The sequence below is a fragment of the Ambystoma mexicanum genome, chromosome 8 (assembly GCF_040938575.1).
Source record: "Ambystoma mexicanum isolate Mex_15411 chromosome 8, UKY_AmexF1_1, whole genome shotgun sequence".
Classification (NCBI taxonomy): Eukaryota; Metazoa; Chordata; class Amphibia; order Caudata; family Ambystomatidae; genus Ambystoma; species Ambystoma mexicanum.
Window position 1 is genome coordinate 1,138,537,814 of NC_090929.1, and position 12,229 is coordinate 1,138,550,042.

Sequence of the window (12,229 nt, forward strand, 5' to 3'; positions counted from 1 at the left end):
GCAGCAGCAAGCCAGTTCAATTAGGCTAGTTCAATAGACACAGTGGGATGTTAAAGTTAGCACAAGGGCTAATTAATTGAGGACACAATGGGCTAAAACAGTGGAGGTTAGGCTGTATATAAGGAATTAGTACAATATAGGGATAGCACAGTGTATATATGGGGTATCAGCACAATCAGGCTTGAGATGGCTTTGTGCATGTGCAGAGAATGGTACATAAAATGCATACAGATCGACATATGGACCATCAAACATAACCAGAGTGGGTGGATTACTATAAATCGTGACAGTCAGTTACTTACAGAATGTTCATGCTCACTGAGGGCGTATATGCGTTCCTCATGTGATGAGGCAGGTTCATAGATTTTTGCTTCAGAGAGGTATATTGAGTAGCGGATGTGAGCGGCTGGAGACAGTTAAAGCAGAGATGTTTCTCGGGAAGGTCTCCTTGCACGCAACCATGCGCAAACAGTGGCTAAAAGGGCCTTTTTGGCTTTTGTTGGGCCGGCGGAAGTAGAGCATTAAAAACACTATGTTGCTTAGCAACGCTGCGTTAGCCAAGCCTCGTTCTGGGGCCGATAAGCGCCCGACATTTTGTTTTCTAATTTAAATGCAATTCCAGGTGCATGGAAAAGAAAGCAGTATCCAGATGCTGGTATATGGAGGCAAATGGGTGCACAGATGATTGGTGAAAGGCTGCAGTATGATCCTCGCCAGGTACGATCCTCACCAGGAGTCAGGCATCAGCTGTAACGGGACTGCAAGGTGGGGGCAATGCCGAGTTACAGTCTGCGATTCTCTGTGATGAAGCAGGGGGATGCTGGGGGCTCCTGCCCTCTCCACCTTGCTGGTGTGTGTGTGCAGGCTCAGGGGCTAACACAGCCTTTTTTGGCCTTCATTGGGCTGCCGGCTATCCGCCTGCTGGCGGAAGTAGAGCAATAAAAACACTACATTGCTTAGCAACGCTGCGAAGCTAAGCCTCGTTCTGGGGCTGATAGGCGCATGACATTTTGTTTTCTAATTTAAATCATAGCTCTCAACTCACCCGCTTTTGGCGGGTGTCACCCGCCTTGCAAAGGGCTGACTCACCCGCCAGGCCTCCTGCACGCTCATTCATTCCAATGGGCGTCTCACCCGCCAGAAACAAAATCGGGTGATTTCACCCGCCTTTGCAAGAAAAATGGTTGAGAGCTATGTTTAAATACAGTTCCAGGTGCATGGAGAAACGGTATCCAAATGTTGGTATATGTAGGCAAATGGGTGCACAGATGATTGGTGAAAGGCTGCAGTATGATCCTCACCAGGTATGATCCTCACCAGGAGTCATGCATCAGCTGTAACAGAACTGCAAGGTGGGGACAGCGCTGAGTTCCAGTCTGCGATCCTCTGTGATAAAACAGGGGGATGGTGGGGGCTCCTGCCCTCTCCACCTCACTGGTGTGTGTGTTGTTGTGTGTCTGAATGCATAATTATTGGTGGTGAGCATGTCAAAGTGATTTCAGATGTAGTGTTATAATGAGAGACTGCCCTTAACCTAGGGAGTTCCCCTCCCTCCAATCAAGGAGCCCGACAATATTTTGCTTAGGTTTTCTTATAGCGCTAGCCTTATTGAAGACTCATGTATAGCTACATACATCTCCCCCCTTGTGCCCACTGTGAGCCCAAGAACCAGACCGGGATATAGAAAGAATATATATTTATTTTAGTTAGAAGTTCAATGAATAATAATTGTGTAGAATCACAGCTGCCACCTTCTTAGTGGCAGAAAACACAGCTTCAATTACAAAACACACTATTTCTACATTTACCTTTGTCTCACAAACATGAACAGAGGCTAAATAAACTGGTCAAAACTCTTTCCCATGAATCTTGTAGCAAGTTAACCTTCGAGGCTTGATATATGGAGTTCCCTGCAGACTCAAAATGCTAGCAGTTGAAAATACAGATTTGTAAACATGCCTGTGTTAGGACAGTTTTTCTGGACTCCAACTAAGGGCTTAGTAAAACCATTCAACTGAGACAGTACAATACTCCACTCTTCGTATAAGGCTGTACTACCTGAGTTCATGATAGTGTAGACAGAGCAGCCAGGCTTATCTTAGGAGGGAGAGGTGGCTGTAGAATCAGTGCAAAGAATTTGTAATACAAATGGTCCAAAGAAACACTGAAAAACTATCTATTGTAAAAAAGAAATGGTTTATTTAAATACAAGTAGGCCCAGATACATCTTGGGGGAAATAAGTACCATCACAGATCATATAAACACATTATAGAAAAACACAAGACTATGCTTGAAAGTACACAGACAAAAGCATGTAACCTAATTTGGAACAGGAAACAGTAGTTCTAAGGCAGTCAAAACCAATAGTTACTTTTAGATTGCTTTCAATAATACCAGAGTAGTAGACCTTATCAGTTGTACCGTGACACTCAGCAAGAAAGGATACACAGGAATCACAAGAGAATGAAGATAAGTAAATACCCCAGCCAAAATAGTACCTCAGCACAGAAGAAGATTTTTCAGCAGGACTTCAGGATCTGCAGACAAAAACCTGGTCGTTGAATTCCTTCATCAAGAAGACAGAAGACAAGACACTGGAAGGACTTTTGCAGGAAGGATTATGGGGAAGGCTCTAGGCAAGCTTTTCCTCATGGCTAGATGCGGCTCTGTGGATTTGGTACCTTTTTCAGGAGCACAGAGGAAGACAGAATATCACTGGTTGGATTCTCATTTGCAAGTTCTGATTCGGACTCAACTCATGTCTCTGTAGGTCCAGCAGGATGCCCATGAAGTTTCAGTGAGATTTGGAATTCGGAAGACAGTGCACTATACAATGGCTTGAGGTCCCAGGGTATTGGGGTATTGCAGCCTGCAAGGTCGCACTCTGGTGTGGGATGGCTTAAAATGCAGGTCTTCTTGAGTCTAGTGGGTCTCACCAGGATCTGTGTCGGGGTCATTGCTTTTGGAGTCACCAGGTTGATTAGAAGGAAGGGCTACAGAAGGCTCCAGTTACATAGCAGGCACTCTGATTGCTGGAAATCGTCTCAGCCACGTGTCCTTGATCATCCTCTTCAATTCTGGTTCCAGTGGTCGACTATCTCTTCAGCTTCCAGGATCAAACATGTATGCAGGAAGCCAGCCAATCAAACAGCCTTGCAACATTCAAACTTGGGGTTGGCAATCCTTTTAGGACAGCCAGCCTCCCAGTTTGAAAAGGATTCTCATACTCAGGCTGACAGACAAAGGACTGCAGAGATTTGGACTCCTCCCTCGCTTTCTGCCTTCACAAAGATTCTGAAGCCTGGGCAGGGGGGGCCACAGGACCCCAGCCGAAGATAACAATCACACAAAGGAATTTCCCACCCGGAGGTCAGGAGAAGGATTTACAAATGACAAGGAACACTGAAATGGTGAAAAAAGAATACAGGGGACATTTTGGTCAAATGGGCACACATGGGTGCCTTTACCGGGACTGTGGAAACAGCCCACAGTAAAGGTGCATGGAATTGGTAAAAAAGTTCACTCCCACCAGCCATTTAAGGTAAGTTTGTCCCGGTAACATAAATGTTACCTTTAGAATGAGAATGGGGATACATGGTATCTCCCCAGCACTCCACATAAAGTGGGGGTGCTGGTCTCACCTAAAAAATGTAAAAGGGATCCAAAGCTCCTTTCTACCCTTGGGAACAGTAGTTCTCACAGGGTTAGCCATAGAAAGCTAAAAGGGGAGCCCCTAGGGCAACCCAACAACAATAGGCACTTATTGGCAAAAGGTTGTCGAAGAGGACAGGTTTTAAAACACACTATGGAGATTCTTAAAAATGACACCTATAAAAAGAGTAAAAGACTCTGTAAGTGTGGAAAAAGGTTCCCACTCACTGAGATATAATGACAAATAATCCACCAGTAAAGCAAAATGTTCTTCGGTTGACACATGTCAGGGAGATTTATCATTGCTATGAAAATCTTACCTAACAGCCTCTGGAAAATATTACACCACAATTTACCTTAGGAATAGACACAGGGTTGATTTAAAAACAAGACATACATCACACGCTCAGTGTTGGATACATGAGGTCTCACTTTTGCAAAGCACTTTTCCCCTAGCCCCAAAAATCAAAGCATCAATGACATGCAGCACCCCTCTGTTCAAAGGCCAGGACTATGGAGTGGGGAAAATTTAGAAATTTTGTTTTGCAGACCCCACTCACTTAAAGACCAGTGTTGGGGATGTTGGACAGGAAAATTGGAAAATTGGGATGATTATGAATTTTGTTTTTTCAGACTACCATTCATTTAAATGCCCGTATTTGGGAAGTTGGATAGTAAAATGGGGCTGATTATGAATTTTGACCCCCACCCCATCACTTAAAGGCCTGTGTTTGGAAAGTTGTGCTGTTTAGAATGTTCTTTTGTAGGGCCAAAGGCATCCCGTGGTTAAATACAATGTTGAAAGAGTGGTGACAATATTTTGTTTTTAAGATAAGAATGCCATTTATTTAAAAGCACGTTTTGGGAATGGGTTTCAGTTGGAAATTTTTATTTTAGGGACAAGTATCTTTTGTTTGAAAGGCAAGGTTTGGGGATATTGACAATTATCAATTTTGTTTTGGTGGCAAGTATATCTTTTGTTTGAAAACAAGTTTTGGTAAGGGGTTCAGTTGACAATTTTTATTTTAGGGTGAGCCCACCTTCTCATTAGAGAAGACAGGGGTGAACAGGAAAGTGAAGGCACCCCAATTACTTTAAATTACTATTTTGTATCTTCCCGATAGGAGGGAGGGTGAAAGTTTTCAATTATTCCAAGCTCCTCCATGTGTCAATCTATTTGGAAATTAATTAAATGAATATGCAGTCAAATATGCTAAGGGTCGACACAATTTTAACCCCGACCCACTAATGCAAGAGAACCCACTATGAAAGGGAATGGGTTGATTAAATAGATCCCCCCCCTCTGACAATCTACTTACTTTTTAAAATCTCGAGGCTTTGCATTCATGGAGATTGAGCAGGACCTTGCTCTTATGGAAAAACGTGATTCTGGCCAGCACTTCAGTCAATGGAATTCCACATCAATCCTCCATCTATGGTTTCAGGGAAGCCTCAAAGCCACTGTTTTCTAGTCTCCACAACAATAGACAGCTCCAGCCCCCTTCCAAGCTCCACCCAGATGCAATTTCAGAAGATCTCCTTTGGTGATTTTTTCAGAGCTGTCTGTTGGTAATTTCTTAGCAGCTCTTCCCTTTTCCATAGTGCAAGACCTTTTTACTCTGTATGCCCCTTGCATGGAAAGTAACCATTAGGTGGTGCTAACTTATCATCTCGCAACTCAAATTAGACATTTACATTTCTTTCCACCCTTAAGTCCAGCCCTTTCTAAGGATTGGTTCAGGAATTCAGAACGGAAATATTGCAACTCCCCTTTGAAATTCCCATTTCTTTGCCATGTCAACCTTTGCCAAAAAGTACCGACATGGCAAAAGTCTGTAATTTACTAATAAATTATATGAAACATATATACATATATATATATATCGCACTTCAGCTAATCATGAGGGATTTCATAAAACAACAGCCGTATTTTCACCATGTTACATGGTAGCATGGCAATTTTTGGCCGTTTATACAAGAAGTATAATAGTTAGGAACATGCAATTTATTCTCCAGATACCTAATTTTATCCTCCATCCGATCACTAATTCTTAAGTTTGGGAAAGTTTTGAGGCAGCCAGGAACAGAATTCAGGTGATAACATGATTTCCAGAAATCAGATGTGGATCAAATTTACATCAGAATAACCAGGGTGTTACTAGCTTTCAAATGACAGATGAATGGATGCAGTGTGCCTTTTTGTTGCTGAGAAAATCACTAGTTTTGATAGTCCATTTAAACTAATGGGAAATCTTCACATTTATGCAGATCTTAGTTCTCCTTTCTCGAGGCAAGTTTCATTTCTTGGTAAGCATGTGACAGGGCCTCCTGGACTGAATGTTTTTTTTTAAAGCTGGGGTAAAAGCCATTAGCCTCTTTGGGCCTGATTCAGAGGTGCATGTTAAAATGGAAAAGTGCTGTGAGACACTTTTCCATGAAGGCATTCCGATGTATTAGGGGAGTGGTGGCAATAAATGAAGCCCACCACTCCTGGAAAGCCGTGATTTACATCCTGGCAACAGCCTTGACAACCACTTCACATGCAAGGGGCTGGCAAGGACTGCATTCAGAAGCCAGTACACCCTTCCTGCACCAGCCAAAAGATGCAGACATTAACAGTACCCTTGGAGGTGCCATTAAACCCCACAGCACCCATTCTCCCATTATGTAGATAGCATTTCCCAGACTGCAGCACACTTTTCTAGTTCAATGAAAGTTTAGGAAAACTTTCTTGAAGTAGAAAAGTGGCAGTCTTTTGAGAAATTCTCGCTAAGCCACTGGAGTTCAGGAGGCCAACAGGCCTGCAGTGGGGAAGTCATTTGTCATTTCTGCCTAGCAACAAGCAAAAGGGTCTGCCTCCGGAATAAATGCAATTTACATGTGACCTATGTAAACAAACTGGCCTTTTCTTTACAAATGTTGCCATTATTATGCATGTGAAGCAATGTAATATATCTTTTAATACATTACATCTTATCAACACTCACCACATTTTTCCCCTGCTATCTTCATTTTAGCAGGGAACATTGTTCTCATGTCTTGATTTAAAAACTGAAAAACGCACATGCAAGGCCATTTTAGTTACAGTGTTTGAAACCCCTCCTTTTCATGGAAAAGGGGCCTTTGATTTTCTTCTGCAAAGCTGGATAAAAGGCTGTTTTTCAGTTTGACGTTTCCTTTTGTAATGAAATATAGGCCTTTTGATTTCCAATGATTGGGCAATCACAGAGATCCCCTGTATTACTTGCAGAAACACACAGTCTGCATTAATAGGCCTATTTTCAGCATGGACCTTTTTTGCAGTCTCGCAGGTCATTTTTCCAGTGGGCCTTTCAGTTATGTTTGCTTGGGCCTTTGATTAAACCCCACACAGATTCCATTGATTGTGTGCTTTGTTTGAGCAACAAGGATACAGTTGTTTCCACTTGCTATGACTGTGTCAGTGGTTTGTGCACTTGATTTTATGGCTATGGACACAAGCCGTTTGCCTCTCCCAGACACACATTCTCAGGGTGCTGTTATTGGCAAGGTGGATTGGCCCTGATTTGTCATTAAAGGGCACCAGGAATGTGGCTTCACTGTGTGTGCTCCACAGGGGCTGCTATTCAGGTGAAGTAGGTTTGCACAACCTGATTGCATGCATCCTGTGACCTTTGGCCTGCCAAGGGGTTGGGTAGTGCCTGTGGTTCAGGGAGATGTCACCTGAACCACATCGTGGCAACATTGTGCAGGACACAAGATGTCATGATGATCTTGCATTCTAGTAGTGGGGCATATAGTGGTACACCGCCAGAGTGGTCAAGCGAGCAATCACAAGACTTGAGCTCCTTGAATGTGGCTCCACAATGCCCCTAGTGGCTATGTGTGCTGCATTATACCTTGCCTCAGCTGAGGTGGCAGGATTCCTGAATGGCGTGACCAAGAATGATGTTAGCGAGTAGGCACTGTCCCCTGCAAATGTTGAAATTGTTGTTGTTAGCATTGATTGTCATGGGCCATTATTCTGTGTGTCATGCAACTGCTTACACGTGCATGATAGTTGATGCTCACCGATGAGCCAGGTGTTGCCAAAGGTTCATGATGCCAGGGCTCGGTATAGTGGTGAATGGCGGTAAATGAAAGTGGTGAACGGCAGTAAATGAAGCTATCATTTGTGCTTCTGCAGAAATGTGCATTCACGTGCATGATAACTCCCTTTGCATCAGAGATTATTTATTTATTTATTTACATTTATAAAGCACACAAAAATGGCCCTTGGACATCGTGGCGCTGTAACAGTAGGCTTCCGTAGTTGCAAGAGGGGTACAGAGTAATGACAATGAAGACAATAAGACAATAAAGAGGAGTACAGAGTCATGACAATGAAGACAATAATGGCTACAGGCTACAAGAAAGTTACAAGTTATATGCTGGGGTTGGTAATGTGTTCCTTGATTACAGTGGAACAGATTGTGGTGTCTTATGCAGTGGGGAAGACAACCCAGCAGTGGCGGAAGATGACAACCACTTCACATGCAAGGGGCTGGCAAGGACTGCATTCAGAAGCCAGTACACCCTTCATGCACCAGCCAAAAGATGCAGACATTAACAGTACCCTTGGAGGTGCCATTAAACCCCACAGCACCCATTCTCCCATTATGTAGATAGCATTTCCCAGACTGCAGCACACTTTTCTAGTTCAATGAAAGTTTAGGAAAACTTTCTTGAAGTAGAAAAGTGGCAGTCTTTTGAGAAATTCTCGCTAAGCCACTGGAGTTCAGGAGGCCAACAGGCCTGCAGTGGGGAAGTCATTTGTCATTTCTGCCTAGCAACAAGCAAAAGGGTCTGCCTCCGGAATAAATGCAATTTACATGTGACCTATGTAAACAAACTGTCCTTTTCTTTACAAATGTTGCCATTATTATGCATGTGAAGCAATGTAATATATCTTTTAATACATTACATCTTATCAACACTCACCACATTTTTCCCCTGCTATCTTCATTTTAGCAGGGAACATTGTTCTCATGTCTTGATTTAAAAACTGAAAAACGCACATGCAAGGCCATTTTAGTTACAGTGTTTGAAACCCCTCCTTTTCATGGAAAAGGGGCCTTTGATTTTCTTCTGCAAAGCTGGATAAAAGGCTGTTTTTCAGTTTGACGTTTCCTTTTGTAATGAAATATAGGCCTTTTGATTTCCAATGATTGGGCAATCACAGAGATCCCCTGTATTACTTGCAGAAACACACAGTCTGCATTAATAGGCCTATTTTCAGCATGGACCTTTTTTGCAGTCTCGCAGGTCATTTTTCCAGTGGGCCTTTCAGTTATGTTTGCTTGGGCCTTTGATTAAACCCCACACAGATTCCATTGATTGTGTGCTTTGTTTGAGCAACAAGGATACAGTTGTTTCCACTTGCTATGACTGTGTCAGTGGTTTGTGCACTTGATTTTATGGCTATGGACACAAGCCGTTTGCCTCTCCCAGACACACATTCTCAGGGTGCTGTTATTGGCAAGGTGGATTGGCCCTGATTTGTCATTAAAGGGCACCGGGAATGTGGCTTCACTGTGTGTGCTCCACAGGGGCTGCTATTCAGGTGAAGTAGGTTTGCACAACCTGATTGCATGCATCCTGTGACCTTTGGCCTGCCAAGGGGTTGGGTAGTGCCTGTGGTTCAGGGAGATGTCACCTGAACCACATCGTGGCAACATTGTGCAGGACACAAGATGTCATGATGATCTTGCATTCTAGTAGTGGGGCATATAGTGGTACGCCGCTAGAGTGGTCAAGCGAGCAATCACAAGACTTGAGCTCCTTGAATGTGGCTCCACAATGCCCCTAGTGGCTATGTGTGCTGCATTATACCTTGCCTCAGCTGAGGTGGCAGGATTCCTGAATGGCGTGACCAAGAATGATGTTAGCGAGTAGGCACTGTCCCCTGCAAATGTTGAAATTGTTGTTGTTAGCCTTGATTGTCATGGGCCATTATTCTGTGTGTCATGCAACTGCTTACACGTGCATGATAGTTGATGCTCACCGATGAGCCAGGTGTTGCCAAAGGTTCATGATGCCAGGGCTCGGTATAGTGGTGAATGGCGGTAAATGAAAGTGGTGAACGGCAGTAAATTAAGCTATCATTTGTGCTTCTGCAGAAATGTGCATTCACGTGCATGATAACTCCCTTTGCATCAGAGATTATTTATTTATTTATTTACATTTATAAAGCACACAAAAATGGCCCTTGGACATCGTGGCGCTGTAACAGTAGGCTTCCGTAGTTGCAAGAGGGGTACAGAGTAATGACAATGAAGACAATAAGACAATAAAGAGGAGTACAGAGTCATGACAATGAAGACAATAATGGCTACAGGCTACAAGAAAGTTACAAGTTATATGCTGGGGTTGGTAATGTGTTCCTTGATTACAGTGGAACAGATTGTGGTGTCTTATGCAGTGGGGAAGACAACCCAGCAGTGGCGGAAGATGTGAGGAATGGTGACCAGACATTACATTTTTAACAACATTAGATTGTGTAGGGCATGATGGGTCCGTGGTTATAGAGGAGCCAAATAAAGCGCACAAGGAGTTCTTAGATATGAGCTGATTACCATTACAGAGGAGTGCCGGAAGGTCTATTGCACTTGAATTAAACAAAGAGCTTAGTTTTAAGCACTTTACGGAAGGCTGTGTATGATGCTTCATTTCTGAGTGCTGTGGGCAAGGCATTTCAGTTTTTGGGTGCTAGATGTTGGAAGCTGGAGCCTACCACTTTAGCTCTTTTGAAGGTGGGGACGTAGATCTGGTTGGAGTGCTGTGCCATAATGGCTCTGGAAGATGTGACAGGAGTAATCTTTTCAGAAAAGTAGGGGGGGCAGTGCAGGAGAGGCACTTGCATGTGATGGCCATGGTTTTGAATAGAATGCACTCTTTGGCTGGCAGACAGTGCATATCACTTCTTGCCTGTGAGAGGGATACTCATTGCAACTCTGAGAGCATTGTTTTGCGTGACTTGTAACCTGTTGAGGTTTTTTAAAGAAGTTTTCAGGAGAAGGGCATTACAGTAGTCAAGTTTGGCCCCCACTGTAGCCCTGCATATGGCTAGACAATTCTTAGTTGACAAGTAGGTTTTGACCGCATTGATGATTTTAATGGTATGTGCTGCAGAGGACGCAATGGCACTGACTTGGCGCATCATGGACAGAGAGGAGTCGATGAAAACCTGTAGGGTTTTGACTGCTGGTGATACCGCGATAGGTGTATTTTCGATGTTGAAAGTCTTGTATTGAGGGTCAAGTTTGTTGAGCATGTCTTTGATACCTACCAAGAGGTTCTCTGTTTAATCTCCATTGAGACATAGCCCATTCGCTGCCATCTATGTCTGAATGGCTGCACATATGTTGGCTAGGGCAGCTGCGTCCTGTTCATAAGAGCCAGTGAGAGGGAGTAGGACTTGTGTGTCGTCGGCATAGTTTGTGTATGCTATGCCGCGATCATCTAAGTCAGAGTGGGTGCGGTGCAGGACCTGTGCATTGATTGAATGCCAATGCTTCTGGTTGCGCTACTGAAGAGGGATGGTTAAGTCAACCCCCACCTATCCCTCCAACAAAATTCATGACCCAGAAGAAGGCCAGGAGACACTGCAATCATTCTATTTCGGGCTAATTCCCGACGGATGGTTGGTTGACAAATATGTCGAGAGGTACCCCCTCAGCCAGCCCTATAGACCAGGTGCAGTACAAATTTACCCCAGACAGGCTGCAACTAAAGACACCTCAATCGACAGTTTTGATTGAAGCACCAAGAAGCCATGTTGCTAACACTGTTAGAGACACCACGATTTAGCAGCATTAGACATGAAGGGCACTTGCTATCCACACTCTGGGATATAAACAAACACTCGAATACATGAAGAGCATGAGCGTGCAGTTCTCTAGTTAGAGGAGAGACACATATACATACTGTCATTGCTTTTATTATTTTTGCCATTAGCCAGATGCAGCAACTCAGAAACCGCAGAAAGCAAGAGATCCTGAGCAAAGCTTGCAGATGCTTACAATCAAATTACCTTATAGAACTGCAGGAACACTTATGCAACCTGACAGAACCAAGAGTGATTAAGCTATGGAGAAAATAGTATAGCACGAACACTGTAGAAACCGCATTATAATGGTTTAGGAAAATTACAGCACGATACAGGCCTCTCAGCAAGAGCCGAGCTGAACTGAATTCAGGCTGGACAAGGAGCAAAACATGTGAGACAGGACCCGCTGCCAAGGCCACAAGATACGGATGACATTCCATTCCCTGAACAACAAAAGCACCAGCTGCAGTAAATACAAATAATTCCTCACAATTCAGAGCTTCACAGCTCAAAATCATGGTCTCCGAAAACGTGACCCGGCCGACACAGACAATGGACAGTGATGTCATGATCTCTACTTCCAAAAGGTCAGGGTTTTCCCAACTCCCTTGGAAGCAGATCCATAACCCAGGTTCCGAATGCCAACCAGTCCCAATTGGGACCTTTTGGACCCAGTCCTGGCGCCAGTGGCACCAGGCTCATAAATATGCCCAGTCCCAGCGCTGGAAGCG

General features: G+C 43.8%; 1 long non-coding RNA gene across 2 annotated transcripts in view; it reads left to right on the forward strand.

The window, feature by feature from the left end:
- The first annotated feature begins 619 nt into the window (after positions 1-619).
- The window catches only part of LOC138472829 (uncharacterized), a 366,644-nt gene continuing 355,034 nt past the window's right edge, over positions 620-12,229 (forward strand). For both annotated transcript variants that reach the window (XR_011268686.1, XR_011268687.1), the window contains exon 1: positions 620-717. This is a non-coding gene — a long non-coding RNA (uncharacterized lncRNA). The remainder of the gene's footprint in view (positions 718-12,229) is intronic.